The sequence below is a fragment of the Anomaloglossus baeobatrachus genome (genome assembly GCF_048569485.1).
Source record: "Anomaloglossus baeobatrachus isolate aAnoBae1 chromosome 1 unlocalized genomic scaffold, aAnoBae1.hap1 SUPER_1_unloc_2, whole genome shotgun sequence".
NCBI classification, from domain to species: domain Eukaryota; kingdom Metazoa; phylum Chordata; class Amphibia; order Anura; family Aromobatidae; genus Anomaloglossus; species Anomaloglossus baeobatrachus.
Window position 1 is genome coordinate 133,792 of NW_027441775.1, and position 12,002 is coordinate 145,793.

A 12,002-nucleotide genomic window follows, 5' to 3' on the forward strand; every position below is an offset into this window, starting at 1 on the left:
CTCCCCAGAAGGCCTAAATGCACGGCAGCCAGGGACCGGAGGTAGGAGTCTCTGTACGGCCAGGCGTGGCTCGGGTACGATGTCCGCGACAGGCGGAACACGGAAGTGGCACCGGAGATGTTTCACAGCAGGTGACGTCCACAGCCGGTACGGTACGGATAGTGTCCACGGCAGGTATGGCACGGTGACGTCCACGGTAGGAATGGGTGGTGACGTCCACAGCCGGAACGGTACAGATAGTGTCCACGGCAGGTATGGCACGGTGACGTCCACGGTAGGAATAGGTGGTGACGTCCACAGCCGGAATGGTATAGATGGCACTACGGTGAGACACAGGATTAGAATCAGGTAACAAATGTACGGATCATAAACAATAGCAGAAACAGATTAGGACACTGGCAATGCACTAATAGAGGCGTTGCTCGGGCGCCTGCTGCCGGGGGAAGTGAACTTAAATACCTATTAGGCAGTAGGTGACCTCTGAGATCACTTCCAGGATTTGGGGCATGCCACTTTAAGAAAGGGGGCGTGGCCTCGCACGCAGCCTAGAATCACCTACAGCAATTCTGTGTGAGGAGGAAACTGCAGCAGGCCTTGGAGTGGGAGCAACGTCTGCAGAGCCCTGGGGCCGGTAAGTGGAAGGCCTTCTCTGCCTGGGAGTGGGGGCAGGAGTGCATGTGGGAGCCTTGCTGGGACTGGGCAGATGAGAGGGAGAGCTCCCCCCCCGGGGTCTGGTGGGACCAGGCGTTACAACCGCGTTCTCGGTCGGTGGCAGGCTCTCCCGCTTTTGCGACGCCTCGTGGACACAGGTCCAAAACCGAGGGGTGAGAGACATTCTGTCTCACGGTTATAGGATAGGGCTCAGCTCTTGTCCTCCGACTCGTTTCTTCAGAACATCTCCGCTCCCCGAGCGAGCCGATGCATTTTTTAGCTGGTGGACTCTGAGGGGTACCAAAAAAGGACGGAGCATTCCGTTCAGTTCTGGGCCTCATTCTGCTCAACAGACACGTGAGGACCAGACGGTTTCGGATGAAATCTCCGCTCTGTCATCGTCTCGATTCCCAAGGAGGCTTACTAACATCAATCGACATCGGGGATACTTATCTCCATGTTCCGATTGCACCAGAGCATCAACGCGTCTTGTGTTCGCCTCCGGAACGAACACTTTCAGCTCGTGGCTCTGCCTTTCGGCCTGGCAACAGCCCCACGGGTCTTCACCAAGGTCATGGCTTCAGTGGTGGCGGACCTACACTCTCAGGGACACTCGGTGATCCCTTACTTAAACAATCCCTTAGTCAAGGCACCCTCCCAGGTGGCATGTCAACACGGCCCGAACAGGGCTCTGGAGACTCTCCAGAGGTTCGGGTGGATCATCAATTTCCCAAAGTAACAAATTGACTCCGACTCAATCACTGAATTACCTCTTCATGGAGTTTCATTCTCTCTCAGACATAGTGAAGCTTCCGCTGGACAAACAGCGTTCGCTGCAGATAGGGGTGCACTCTCTCCTTCGGGCCAGTCCCACCCCTTGCGGCGCCACACGCACTTCCTAGGGAAGATGGTGGCAGAAATGGAGGCAGTTCACCTTGCGCAGTATTCATCTCCGTCCGTTCCAATGGCACATTCTCCGCAAATGGGACAGGAGGTCGACGTCCTTAGACAGGAACGTCTCTCTTTTCGGGCAGCCAAAACCTCTCTTCAGTGGTGGCTTCTTCCTTCCTCTTATCGAAGGAAAAGTCCTTCCTGCTCCCATCCTGGGCGGACGAGAGTGTCAGGGTGGGCAGCGATTTTTCCCCGCTACAGGGCTCAGGGAACCTGGACTCCGACAGAGTCCTTCCTTCAGATCAATGTTCTGTGGCATCTCACGGTGGGTCATCCGTTGGCATTCTCAGACCGACCAGACTTGCTGTCTCAAGGACCACGTTTCCATCTGAATTCTGTGGCCTTCAACCTGACGGTGTGGCCATTGAGTCCTGGCTCCTAGCGTCCTCAGAGCTATCTCAAGATGTCATGCACACCATGAGACAGGCCGGGAAACCAACGTCCGCCAAGATCTACCACAGGACTTGGAGGATCTTCTTATCCTGGTGCTCTGTTCAGGGTTTCTCTCCAGAAACCACCTCTCGAGCCGATGCTAGATGTCTCTATATTTCGCCCTTCGCAGAAGGGGGCCTTCCTAGTGGCAGTCACATTACTCATGAGAGTTTCTGAGTTAGAAGCGCTGTCAGGCAAAGCACCCTTCCTGGTGTCCCATCAGGATAAGGTGGTTCTGTGTCCGGTCTCGGACTTTCTCTCTAAGGTGGTGTCCCCGTTTCATCTCTCAGGATATCTCCTTTCCTTCTTTTTGCCTCATCCAGTTCACCAAGGTGAAAAGGATTTGCACTCGTTAGATCTCGTGAGAGCACTCAGGTTCTACATGTCTCGCAAGGCGCCCCTGCGCCATTCTGATGCGCTCCTTGTCCTTGTTGCTGGCCAGCGTAAATGGTCGCAGGCTTTCAAGTCGACCTTGGCTAGGTGGATCAAGGAACCGATTCTTGAGGCCTACCGCTCGTCTGGACTTCCGATTCCCTCAGGGCGGAAAGCCATTCTACCAGAGCTGTAGGTGCGTCCTGGGCATTGCGGCACCAGGCTACGGCTCAGCAGGTGGGCCAGGCGGCTACCTGGCCGAGTCTGCACAATTTTACAAAACACTATCAGGTGCATGCCTATGATTCGGCAGATGCCAGTCTAGGTAGGCAAGTCCTTCAGGCGGCTGTTGCCCACCTGTAAGAAGGGGCCGTTTTTCGGCCCTTTTTATCGAGGTATTCTTTTACCCACCCAGGGATTGCTTTTCGACATCCCAATTGTCTGGGTCTCCCAATGGAGCGACAAAGAAGAAGGGAATTTTGTTTACTTACCGTAAATTCCTTTTCTTCTAGCTCCTATTGGGAGACCCAGCACCCGCCCCTGTTCCCTTCGGGCTGTTGTTCTTTTGTGGACACATGTTGTTCATGCTGAATTGTTCTTTTGGTTCATGGTTTCAGTTCTCCGAACATCCTTCGGATTGAATTTACCTTAGACCAATTTATAAGTTTCCTCCTTCCTGCTTTGGCACCAAAACTGATGGTCCCGTGATGCACGGGAGGGTGTATAGCAGAGGGGAGGGGTTACACTTTTTAAAGTGTAATACTTTGTGTGGCCTCCGGAGGCAGAAGCTATACACCCCAATTGTCTGGGTCTCCCAATAGGAGCTAGAAGAAAAGGAATTTACGGTAAGTAAACAAAATTCCCTTCTTTGTAAATTTTCTTGGAAAAATGAGAAATTGGTAATAAACTTTGAACCCTTCTCTTCTAACTTCCTAACAAAAAATGTATATTTCAACAATTGCGCTGATGTAAAGTAACATGTGGGAAATTATTTATTAACTATTTTGTGTGATATAACTTTCTGGTTTCAGGGTATAAAAAGTCAAAGTTTGAAAATTGCAAAATTTTCAGACAAATTTCCAATATTTTCTCAAGTAAACGCAAAAAATATTGTTGTAAATTTACCACTATCATGAAGCACAATCACTGGGATCTGTTGAGGCGTTCCAGAGGTATAACCTGTGAAAGTGACACTGGTCAGAAATGAAAATATTGGCCTGGTCACGAAGGCAAAAATAGGCTCTTACATGGAAGGGTTAAATATTAGTTGTATCATAATATCCATAATGAAATTGCTGTACAATGTTTTTCTCCACTTTTCTAAGATAATAATCTTTTTTCTTCTTTTCTCCTAGGTGCCTCGTTGATTGGGGAAAATCCATCTTTAAGGACACCAGTGAGGTCAAGTGAAAGTGAATTTCCCCACAATGTCACTAATGTCACAGGTATGGTTTTAATTATTATTAAATAGAACCAAGTATATTCTTTTTAGAAGACATCGTCAAACATCTGACCGGAAAAAAACTGTTTTGTCAGATGACACTAAGGTTATATGCACATGTTGCAGTTTTAACTGCACCAAAACTGCTCCTTGTCACAGAGAGCTTGGAAATGTAAAAAAAAACATGCGTTTTTTAAAGGAGAAAAGGGATAGGATAGGATAATTGATAGCTAGAATAGATGGATAGAAAAAAAAAAATTAAAATAATAAAAAGAACATAGAATTGATAGAAAGAAGTAACAGAATAGATAGATATATGGATGGCTAGCTTTTTTTAATTTAAAAAAAATGATGTGAGGTTCCCCCCATTTTTCATATCCAGTACAGGAACAGCAGCAGCTGCAGGCTGCAACCTCCAGCTGTCTGCTGTACCTTGGCTGGTTATGAAAAATAGAGGGGATCTCTATTTTTTTTAAAAAATATTTTATTTATTTATTTATTTATTTTTTATTTTTTTTAAATAATGTGGGTTCCCCCTCATTTTTTTAAAACCAGCCAAGGTACAGCAGACAACTGGGGGCTAGTATTTGGGATGGCCTACAGCCACCCCAAAAGTGTTAAATCCGGAAGATACACCAGTTCTGGCAATAAACCTAGCTCTTCCTGGTGCAGTGGCAAGCGGGGTAATAAGGAATTAATGGCAGCATACAGCTGCCACTAACTACTAGATTAGTGATGGCAGGTGTTCTTGAGACCCCTCACCAGCCGTAATCTGTAAGTGAAATAATTTGTGGTAAATTAGTGGTAAATTTAGGACAATAACTGACATGCTGCTTCTTTGAACGCATGGTTTTTGCCACAAAATATGCAAATTAAACGCAGCGTTTTAAAACGCAAAGTGCGGTCTAGAAATCCCCATTTTCCATAGACTTTGCTGTAAAATCAAAACGCATGCCTTTTGGCATGAACAAGGTGCTTCTCAAAACGGACCTAAAAAGCAGCTGAAACGTAGGTGGAAACGCACTGTGGAGTCTTAGCCTGAAACCAGAGTTATGTCACTCGAATTAGTAAATAACATTCCCCACATGTCTACTTTACATCAGCACAAGTTTTGAGACCAAATGTTTTGGGGTTAGGAAGTTAGAAGGGTTAAAAGTTCTTCAGCAATTTCTGATTTTTTCAACAAAATTTACAAAACCTTTTTTTGGGGATCACATCACATTTGAAGTGACTTTGGGAGGCTGAGGTGACAGAAAATACCCCAAAGTGACACCAGTCTAAAAACTGCACCCCTCAGAGTACTCAGAACAACATCCAAGAAGCTTATTTACCCTTCAGGTGCTTCACAGGGACTAAAGCAATGTGGAATAAAAAAAAAATTGCGTTTTAACTTAAAATGTTGCTCTATTCCCAATTTATTCACTTTTAGAAGAAATACATCAAAATGGACCCCATAATTTGTTCCCCCGTTTCTCCTGAGCGCGCTGATACCCCACATGTGGTCATAAACTAAACCTCTGTTTGGACAAATGGGAGGGCCCAGAACAGAAGGAGCAATATTTGAATTTTAGAACAAAAATTTGTCTGTAAGGCTATGTGCGCACGTTGCGTTCTGCCGTGACAAATCTTCCGCAGCATTTTGTCACTGCATGTGTGTTTCAAAACGCAGCCGAAAAGCTTGCTTTTTAGAACGCAGCGTTTTGGCAACAATTTCAGCATCCAAATTGCTGCGTTCTAAAACGCAACGTGCGGATGGATTATACACAATCTTAATAGATTGTGCTGGGGACGCAGGACGCATGCTTTTACACTGCGGTGCAATATGCAGCGTAAAAGCATGAAAAAAGCACATGTGGGCACATAGCCTAATAGACTGCGGGCACCATGTTGCATTTGCAGGACTGCTAAGTTACCTAAACAGCAGAAACCTTCCACAAGGGACCCCATTATGAAAACTAGACATTACCCGACATTACAACCCAGTCAGTAATTAATAAAATAAAGACAACAAAAAAACCCCATTATTTGAAAAAACACTCCCAACACATTCCCTATTTCACCAATTTATTGAAAGAAAGAAAAAAATCCTGTCCGCCGTAATCCATTTTGGCGGTCCCACGACGACTCTGGACCTTCCAGAATATGGGAGGACGCTCAGGGAACGCTACCCCTATTTTCTGGAAGTGCAGGCACTCCATGTGAGAAGTGTAGCTGCAGTGATCTGAGAAAGAATACTGCAACCACACTGTCCTGGTTCAACCAAGGGCAAAGTGACCTACAGTAACCTCATTCCAGAATATAGGGGGCACACTTAGGCAACGCTTCCCCCATTTTCTGGAAGAGCAGGCACTGCATGTGAGAAGTGTAGCTGCAGTGACCTGAGAATACTGCACTCACACTCCCCGGGTTCTCAGCACGGCAGTACGAGTGCAGTAAGCTCCATGTCCCTGCTTGCAGAGCCGGCTGACAGCCGCTCTCTGCTGCGAATGCGGTCAGCATTTCTTATAACGACAAGAAGGAGGGGTGGCGGGGGATCGACGCTCCATGAGATGTACCGATGGGACCGGGGATGACCTGGCTGGACCTGGAGACTACTTTTCTGCCTATTCTGACATGTCAAAAGAGTCAGGACTCAGAGGAGGAGGAGGACATGAGCAGCGGGAACACCACTCATGCGGTGGCCATGTTAGGTGATTGTAAATGGGAGGTGGACCGGGGGCGGGGGGCACTTTGCCACACCGAGGGTCCAAGAGAGGACTTTTATGTCCCATCTCACATGTTTGATCATGCCAGGTGGGAGACAAATCATTTTTTACCGCTGTCAGTAATGCCAGTGATATCGCTTTGTTTGAGGTTGGGGGTCCCCCACTTTGTACCCATCGGCACCCCGTGTCGGCAGTCATATGGTGCCAATAGCAGCTATGATGATCTCAAGCCGAGTAATGTCTGTAAGGTCATGGCCAGGACCTGGCATGGCTCTTGTCAGTGTGAGGGGATCTGCACATGCTTAGTATTTACAGCTGAAAAATCTGTATTGGCAGGAAAAACACATAAGATACGCACATTTATTAATACATCTTTACCCTTTCATTAAAATAGGGGAAAAATGCGGAAAGAATTGAAATGCTGGAGATCTGAAACTGCTTCAAATCTGCAATAAAAAAATAAGTCCTATCTTGTATAGTAGGCTAGGTGTCCTATATACTCCTATATACCTGCCTCTGGCTCTCGGAGACAGCAAATCTGTGCCAAAATAGTTGTGCAGTGGTCATCTGTCATAGACCCAGGGCTCGTTCCCATTTACCCCTAACCTAGGCCCCTCAAAGTCACTTCAAATGTGATGTGGTCCCTAAAAAAAACAGTTTCTTTGTCGCTCTATTGGGAGACCCAGACAATTGGGTGTATAGCTACTGCCTCCGGAGGCCACACAAAGTATTACACTTAAAAGTGTAAGGCCCCTCCCCTTCTGCCTATACACCCCCCGTGGGATCACGGGCTCCTCAGTTTTCATGCTTTGTGCGAAGGAGGTCAGACATCCACGCATAGCTCCACTGTTTAGTCAGCAGCAGCTGCTGACTATGTCGGATGGAAGAAAAGTGGGCCCATACTAGGGCCCCCAGCATGCTCCCTTCTCACCCCACTTTTGTCGGAGGTGTTTGTTAAGGTTGAGGTACCCATTGCAGGTACGGAGGCTGGAGCCCACATGCTGCTTTCCTTCCCCATCCCCTTAGGGCTCTGGGTGAAGTGGGATCCTATCGGTCTCCAGGCACAGGAGACCGTGCTCCATCCACAGCCCCTGGGAATCTGCTGGACATGGAGCTGAGTATCGTCAGGGACAGGGCCCTGCTACATTAAGGTACTCTGTGTCCCCGTGCAAATCGCGCACACACACACCAGCATTGCTGGGTGTGTTAGTGCGCCGGGGGCAGCAGCGCGGCGCGCTTGTGCTATTACTCACTGCAGCTTTGCTGAGTGAGTTTATGTATTAGGAACTGCCGCGCCGACCGCTGCTGGCGGTTTTTTACACTGCGGCGCGGCTGGGACTTGTGGTGCGCCGGGGACTTCCGCGCTGGCCGTGCTTATACGACGGCCGCGCTTATAAATCGAGTCCCCGGCTTTTGCGGCCTAGTTTCATTTCGTTCCCGCCCCCAGGCCTGCCAGTCAGGGGAAGGGCGGGACGCTGTTCAGAACGTCAGCGCCGAGGGCTGGAATCTGCTTAGCATACTCCAGCCCCCTCACTGGTCACAGTGGGACGCCAGTTTCCCGCACTTTGTCTGGGGCACGCCCACGGCCCGCCCCTCTTCACAGGACGCCGGCAGCCATTCCTGTTTGCAGTCTGAGCTGGAGAGGGGAGACAAGCTCTGGGAGACCCAGACACGGGATTCTGGCGACCACACACCCGCTTTTGAGCGGGCGGTAAGCAGCACCTGAGGTGCTGACCCCACTAGTGCCGAAGTGTTCATTTGTACTTTATGCCTGTATGCTATACATTGCACTGTACGGTCGCTATTCTTGGCTATATACCCTCCTAGATTGCTAGACAACAGCATGTCGTCCGCAAAAAGCAAGGGGGCCAAGGCACAGGCTTTCTATGCTGCTTGTACCGCATGTGAGGCTGTTCTACCGGCAGGTGCCACTGACCCCCATTGTGTGCAATGTTCGGCCCCTGTAGCACTTGCTCAGCCGGGGTCTCTGCTAGAGGTGGCCCAAGGAGAACCACCTGTGAACACTGTCCAGGTGACAGGGACGGAGTTTGCAGTTTTTGCTGATAGATTGTCTGTGACTATGACTAAAATCCTAGAGACTTTGCAGTCCAGACCGGTAACTCAGACCATGGGCACTGTTGATTCAATGCTCCCTGGCCCCCCTCATTTGGAACAAATCCGTGCTCCGGGGGGGTCCCATGCATCCCAGGGTGAAGGCTCTGACACGGACGACAGTCCCAGACAGCCTAAGCGAGCTCGCTGGGAGCGACCCTCGACTTCATCACACTGGTCAGGGTCCCAGCAGGAGGACTCTCTGTATGATGAGGCAGAGGTAGCTGCTCAGGATTCTGATCCTGAGACCGCTCTCAATCTGGATACACCTGATGGTGACGCAATAGTGAATGATCTCATAGCGTCCATCAATAAAATGTTGGATATTTCTCCCCCAGCTCCTCCAGTGGAGGAGTCAGCTTCACAGCAGGAGAAATTCCATTTCAGGTATCCCAAGCGTAAATTGAGTACTTTTCTAGACCACTCTGACTTCAGAGAAGCAGTTCAGAAACACCACGCTTATCCAGATAAGCGTTTCTCTAACGTCTTAAGGATACACATTATCCCTTTCCCCCTGACGTGGTCAAGAGCTGGACCCAGTGTCCAAAGGTGGATCCTCCAATCTCCAGGCTTGCGGCTAGATCCATAGTTGCAGTGGAAGATGGGGCTTCACTTAAAGATGCCACTGACAGACAGATGGAGCTCTGGTTGAAATCCATCTATGAAGCTATCGGCGCGTCGTTTGCTCCAGCATTCGCAGCTGTATGGGCACTCCAAGCTATTTCAGCTGGTCTTGCGCAGATTGACACTGTCACACGTACATCTGTTCCGCAAGTAGCGTCATTAACCTCTCAAATGTCTGCATTTGCGTCTTACGCTATTAATGCTGTCCTGGACTCTACGAGCCGTACGGCAGTGGCGTCCGCCAACTCCGTGGTTTTATGGAGAGCCTTGTGGTTAAGGGAATGGAAGGCAGATTCTGCTTCCAAGAAGTGCTTAACCAGTTTGCCATTTTCTGGGGACAGACTGTTTGGTGAGAGATTGGATGAAATCATTAAACAGTCCAAGAGTAAGGATTCTTCCTTACCTCAGCCCAGACTAAACAAACCCCAACAGAGGAAGGGACAGTCGAGGTTTCGGTCCTTTCGAGGCTCGGGCAAGTCCCAATTCTCCTCGTCCAAAAGGACTCAAAAGGATCAGAGGAGCTCAGATTCTTGGCGGGCTCAGTCACGCCCAAAGAAAGCAGCCGGAGGAACCGCTACCAAGGCGGCTTCCTCATGACTTTCGGCCTCCTCTCTCCGCATCCTCGGTCGGTGGCAGGCTCTCCCGCTTTGGCGACATTTGGCTGCCACAGGTCAAAGACCGTTGGGTGAGAGACATTCTGTCTCACGGGTACAGGATAGAGTTCAGTTCTCGTCCTCCAACTCGATTCTTCAGAACTTCTCCGCCTCCCGACCGAGCCGATGCTCTTCTGCAGGCAGTGTGCTCTCTAAAGGCAGAGGGAGTGGTGATCCCTGTTCCTCTTCAGGAGCAAGGTCACGGTTTTTACTCCAATTTGTTTGTGGTGCCAAAAAAGGACGGGTCTTTCCGTCCTGTTCTGGACCTAAAACTGCTCAACAAGCATGTGAAAACCAGGCGGTTCCGGATGGAATCCCTCCGCTCCGTCATCGCCTCAATGTCGCAAGGAGATTTCCTAGCATCAATAGACATCAAAGATGCTTATCTCCACGTGCCGATTGCTCCAGAGCACCAGCGTTTTCTACGCTTCGTTATAGGAGACGAACACCTTCAGTTCGTAGCCCTGCCTTTCGGTCTGGCGACAGCCCCACGGGTCTTCACCAAAGTCATGGCAGCAGTAGTAGCAGTCCTGCACTCTCAGGGTCACTCTGTGATCCCTTACTTGGACGATCTACTTGTCAAGGCACCCTCTCAAGAGGCATGCCAACACAGCCTGAACGTTGCGCTGGAGACTCTCCAGAGTTTCGGGTGGATCATCAACTTTTCAAAGTCAAATCTGACCCCGACCCAATCGATAACATATCTTGGCATGGAGTTTCATACTCGCTCAGCGATAGTGATGCTTCCGCGGGACAAACAGCATTCACTACAGACAGGGGTGCAATCTCTCCTTCAGGGCCAGTCGCACCCCTTGAGACGCCTCATGCACTTCTTGGGGAAGATGGTAGCAGCAATGGAGGCAGTCCCTTTCGCGCAGTTTCATCTGCGTCCACTACAATGGGACATTCTCCGCCAATGGGACGGGAAGTCGACGTCCCTAGACAGGAACGTCTCCCTTTCTCAGGCGGCCAAGGATTCTCTTCAGTGGTGGCTTCTTCCCACCTCATTGTCAATAGGAAAGTCTTTCCTACCCCTATCCTGGGCGGTGGTCACAACGGACGCGAGTCTGTCAGGGTGGGGAGCAGTTTTTCTCCACCACAGGGCTCAAGGTACGTGGACTCAGCAGGAGTCCACCCTTCAGATCAATGTTCTGGAAATCAGGGCAGTGTATCTGGCCCTACAAGCCTTCCGACAGTGGCTGGAAGGCAAGCAGATCCGAATACAGTCGGACAACTCCACAGCGGTGGCATACATCAACCACCAAGGCGGAACACGCAGTCGGCAAGCCTTCCAGGAAGTCCGGCGGATTCTGATGTGGGTGGAAGACACGGCATCCACCATATCCGCAGTTCACATCCCGGGCGTAGAAAACTGGGAAGCAGACTTCCTCAGTCGCCAGGGTATGGACGCGGGGGAATGGTCTCTTCACCCGGACGTGTTTCAGGAGATCTGTCACCGCTGGGGGATGCCGGACGTCGACCTAATGGCGTCCCGGCACAACAACAAAGTTCCGGCTTTCATGGCACGGTCTCACGATCAAAGGGCTCTGGCGGCGGACGCCTTAGTTCAAGATTGGTCGCAGTTCCGGCTTCCTTATGTGTTTCCACCTCTGGCACTGTTGCCCAGAGTGCTACGCAAGATCAGGTCCGACTGCCGCCGCGCCATCCTGGTCGCTCCAGACTGGCCAAGGAGGTCGTGGTACCCAGATCTGTGGCATCTCACGGTGGGTCAACCGTGGGCACTACCAGACCGACCAGACTTGCTGTCTCAAGGGCCGTTTTTCCATCTGAATTCTGCGGCCCTGAACCTGACTGTGTGGCCATTGAGTCCTGGATCCTAGCGTCTTCAGGATTATCTCAAGAGGTCATTACCACCATGAGACAGGCTAGGAAACCAACGTCCGCCAAGATCTACCACAGGACGTGGAAGATATTCTTATCTTGGTGCTCTACTCGGGGAGTTTCTCCCTGGCCATTTGCACTGCCTACTTTTCTTTCCTTCCTGCAATCCGGGTTGGAAAAAGGTTTGTCGCTCGGCTCCCTTAATGGACAAGTCTCAGC